This window comes from Microtus pennsylvanicus, chromosome 2, assembly GCF_037038515.1.
Source record: "Microtus pennsylvanicus isolate mMicPen1 chromosome 2, mMicPen1.hap1, whole genome shotgun sequence".
NCBI classification, from domain to species: domain Eukaryota; kingdom Metazoa; phylum Chordata; class Mammalia; order Rodentia; family Cricetidae; genus Microtus; species Microtus pennsylvanicus.
In genome coordinates this window covers 75,255,455-75,260,518 of record NC_134580.1, presented here as the reverse complement: position 1 = coordinate 75,260,518, position 5,064 = coordinate 75,255,455, and the positions used below count along the sequence as shown (strand labels likewise).

The window sequence follows — 5,064 nt, the reverse complement described above, 5'->3', positions numbered from 1 at the left end:
TCAGGACTTAAAGCAGCAGTAATCTGATGGAGGAAGGTCATTGGCTAATAAAGGAACTGCCTTGGCCCATTTTATTGGTTAGGACATAGGTAGGTGGAGTAAACAGAACAGAATGCCGGGAGGAAGAGGAAGTGAGCTCAGACTCGACAGCTCTCCTCTCGGGAGCAGACGCCTCAGAGAAAGACGCCATGCCCCGCTCCCGGGCAGACACACGCGATGAAGCTCCGACCTAGAATCTTCCTGGTAAGACCAGTGCTCACAGATTATTAGAGATGGGTTGATCAGTATATCAGAATTAGCCAGTAAGGGCTAGAGCCAAAAGGACCAAGCAGTGTTTAAATGAATACAGTTTGTGTGTTGTTATTTCAGGCATAAGCTAGCCAAGCAGGCGGCTGGGGTATTGGGGACGCAGCCCCGCCTCTCTTATTACTACAAATGGCGCCCAACGTGGGGCTCGAACCCACGACCCTGAGATTAAGAGTCTCATGCTCTACCGACTGAGCTAGCTGGGCAGGCAGCTGGGGTGTTGGGGATGCAGCCCCGCCACCACCCTTATTACCACAGTAATCCAGTATCAAAAGAAAGTATAATGTGTGTGGGTTTGAACAGGTCCTCAAGGCAAAAGCAAGTTACATAAGGAAGGTGACAATAGTTGACAATAGAGTGACAATAGTTTCAATTCACATTACAAGGCATCTGCTGCTAAGCATGAAGTTAATGCATCATGTGATGTGATCTGTTATTAAACGACTAAGGAAAAGGTGATTAGAGCATGGTTTCCTCATGATTCTGCATATTATCAGGTACTTCTCAGAAGTGGACAGCTGCATCATTACAACCTCTTTCAAAGACAACCCTGAAAGATTCAAGTTAGGGGAAATGTTCACAGTGTGCATTTTGCTTGGAAGGAGAAATGGTCAAATATGCAATTGTTCTCTGATTCATAGGCTGTAACCAACGGGTAGGAAAAATTGTGAGGAAGATATTTGAGGAATAATTATATAGACAGATCTCTCCAAAAGGTGCAAAGGATGTGAAGATGCAAGCATCCCATGTAAAGGCTCATCAAAAGGTGACATCCCCTGAGGAGAAATGAATTCAATAATCAAGTAAATCAAATGACCTCTTCTGTGGGTTGTCATCTTCTTACTCCAGCCATCCATATTGTTGCTTAATGAAACCATGAACAAAGTGGCAATGTGACAGAGGTCAAGTTTATCTTAGTTAGGATTTCTATTGCTGTGATGAAGCATCATGACTGAAAGCAAGTTGGAAAGGAAAGGGTTTATTTGGCTTACACTTTAGCATTGCTGTTCATAAACGAAGGAAGTCAAGAAAGGAACTCAAACAGGGCAGGATCCTGGAGGAAGAAGCTGATGTAGAGGCCATGGAGGGGTGCTGATTACTGATTTGCTTCCACTGGATTGCTCACTCTGCATTCTTGTAGACCCAGGACCACCAGTCCAGGGTTGGCACCACCCACAATAGTCTGGGACCTCCCACATTGATCACTACTTAATAAAATACCTTACAGTTGGATCTCTTGAAGGAATTTTCTCAACTGAGACTCATTCTTCTAAGTTGACTCTAGTTTGTGTCAACTTGGTACAGACACACACACACACAAAAAAAAAAACATTCAGTAGAGTTTATGCATGGGCTCATTGACATGGAATTCCAATCACCAATATTGACTGGTACAGTTGCTGCTAAATGTCAAGTTCTCGAACAGCAGAGATAAGCACTGATTCACAGATATGTCACATTGCCTGGGGTGGTTAGTCAGCAACCCGGTGACAGGTTCATTATATTGGTCCACTTCCTCTGTGGAAATAACAACACTTTGTCCTTACTGGAATAAATACTTTTTTTTTTAGTTATGAATTTCTCTTTTATGTATGCAATGCTTTTGACAAAACCACCACCATACATGGATTTACATAAAGTCTTATCCACCATCATGATACACTATACAGTATGGCTTCTGAAAAAGGAACACATTCACAGTCACAGAAGTGTACCTGTGGTAACACAATCATTGAATCTACTGGTATTACTGTTTCTTATTATTTTGAACCAATTGGCCTAATAGAAAGATATAATGTACTTTTGAAGATACAGATACAGTGTCAACTAGATGGTGCTAGCCAAGAGGGCTGGGGCAGTGTTCTCCAAAAGGTGGTATAGGCTTTGAATTCGTGTGCAACATATGGTATGATTTAGCCCATATCCCAGGAGCCATAGGTTCAGGAATTAATTGGAAGAAAAGAAAATAATTTCACTCATTATCAATCTTAGTGATCTACTAGAAAAAAATGTTCTTCCTGTTCCCATGACCTTAAGTTTTGCTGGCCTAGAAATTTTGAATCCAGAATAGGTACTGTTCCTGCCATCAGACACAGCAAACATTGTATTGAAGCAAACATTGCATTGCATGGCTTAGACTTCCCCCTCACCATTTTTACCTTCTGATGCCTTTAAGCCACCACACTAAGTAAGAAAGTAGTAACAGTGTTAGAGAGACTGATAAAGATCAAAACAGGGAAATCGCATTGCTTCTCTACAATGGAGGCAGAAAAGATTAATTCTAGAGTGTGGGAGATTAGGGTATCTCTTGCTATTTCCATGTCCTATTAATAAAGTCAATGGGAAACTACAGTAGTCTAATCCAGGCAGGATGACTAAGGGCACTGACCCATCAGGAATGAAGGTGTGGTCACACCTCCAGGAAAAGATCCAAAATCTGCTGAGGTGCTCCCTGAGGGTGGAGGAAATACAGAAGGGGTAGTAGAGGAAGGCATATATATATATATATATATATATATATATATATATATATATATATATATATGTGTGTGTGTGTGTGTGTGTGTGTGTGTGTGTGTGTGTGTGTGTGTGTGTATACCAGCTTAGACCGTGTGACATGTTGCAAAAATAAAGATTATAATTGGTATGAATATTTCTGTTATATTTTCTTAAGAAAGTATTCATAGAGATATTAGTGTTTTTATTCTTAGATTTCAATTGCATAATGCAACACCAATTAAGAGAATACCAGGGATTACAAAATTTACTTGATGTACTAAAAGGGATGTTAATCTTTTAAATTTATAGTATATTTGTGATTATGTGAGAGATAGTTTTATCATGTTAAGAATAATTATGGACTAGTTATTGTTTTCATTTGGAAATTAAGCATGACAAAGGAGATATGATTGTGACAAGTAGACAGGTGGTAGACTTGTCTTGTATATTCTTGGTTGTCAATTTGACCACATCTGGAATTAACTAAAGCCCAAGTAGCTGAGTTTATCTATGAAAGAATTTTCTTAATTATATCATTAGGAGTGGAAAAAAACCCACACTTATAACATGTATCTTTTAGTGAGCATAGATATACCTTTAATTTTGGTCACACTGTTGGCAGCCAATATAAGGATGTGAAAGAAGGAAGTTTGCATTCTTTGCCTGCAGGCTTTTGCTATCACTGACAAATTCATTTCTTTTCTTGCATTTAAGCCTATTTTTTTTAGGACTATGGTGTATACTGAAGAACAACTGAAAGACCCAGCCTCATTTACTCAACAACTACTAAATTCTTGGATCTTTTGTTGGTAAAGCAGCCATTACTGGATTAATAGGAATATAGTCCAGAAGTCATTCTAACAAATTCACTGCATCTATTATGTATACATACACACATTATACACACACACACATACACACACACACACACATACACACACACACACACACACACACACACACACACACTTTTAAGTTCTTTAGGTTCTGTTACTCTAAAGAACCCTGACTAATATCGCAAAATAACTCCCTGTTCTCTACTCTAGTTCCTACCCCCAGGTTTCTCTCCTAATATCTTTCTATGACAAATGGTCTCCTCTAAGAAAAAATGAAATAACTCACTTATTCCCAAGTTGCTTTTGGTCATGGTATTTATTGGGTTCCATTAACACGTCGTAAGAATTTTCTTGTGACAGAAATCTTACCAAGCCATCTTTTTCTTAACAAAGTGCAATAATCATATGCTGTCATGTTAAATGATTAACATTTATTGAATATTATTTAGATGTCTGATGTTGGAGTCTCTTCTGTGTGCTGTGATTATCATAAATGAATAAAGAAACTGCCTTGGCCTGTTGATAGGGCAGAACTTAGGTAGGCAGAGAGAGAGAATTGAATACAGGGAGGAAGAAGGGCTGAGTCAGAGAAGTCATGAATCCTCTGCTTGAGACAGACACCAGTTAGAATCTTGCTGGTAAGCCACAACTATGTGACGATACACAGATTAATAGAAATGGGTTCAATTAATATGTAAGAGTTAGCCAATAAGACGTTAGAGCTAATGGGCCAAGCAGTGTTTTAATTAATACAGTTTCTGTGTGATTATTTCAGGGTTAAACTAGCCAGAGCCAGACAGCTGGAACAAACAAGCGACCACCTCCCTCCTACAGATTTATTTCTCTTTTTCTTTTTCATCTATGTTAACATTTTTATTATTATAAATATTTTTTTCTAAAAAGACATTTTTCCATGAATCTTTTCACACTTGTCTGATCTTTCTTGTAATCAATTTGCAAGTAGAATTACTTCAACAAGTCATTCAGAAGAAATTTTTTCTTTGTTTTTTATAATCTAAGGCAATTCCTATGTTTCATCAGTCCTTTCAGCCAAGACTATTGTTAATCCTTTCTAGCTTAATGATTATTTAAGAGATGAAACACCACTTCTAACAATTAAATAATATGATTATAATTTCAGGTTTAGAAACATATTGGATTTCATTGGTTTTCAGTTTTTTTATGAAGTGTACCTTATTAATTTTACTCATCTTGTTAAAATTTATTAATACATTTTAAAGTACTGTACATATATTTGAAACTGTGTATAGTACAGAAACCTTGTATATGTGTATTTATACACATTCTGTATATTTTTATTAATTTTATACATAGATAATGGAAATAAGTCTATAAATCACATGCAGTATTCAATATATAAATGACTAATAATTAAAACTATATATATTTTAATTTATTTAAT

At 37.2% G+C, this 5,064-nt stretch overlaps 1 non-coding gene across 1 annotated transcript; it reads right to left on the bottom strand.

The window, feature by feature from the left end:
- Positions 1-439: 439 nt before the first annotated feature.
- Trnak-cuu (transfer RNA lysine (anticodon CUU)) lies at positions 440-512 on the bottom strand. Its single transcript has one exon. It is a non-coding gene; the product is annotated as a tRNA-Lys (tRNA).
- Between the last annotated feature and the right edge of the window lie 4,552 nt (positions 513-5,064).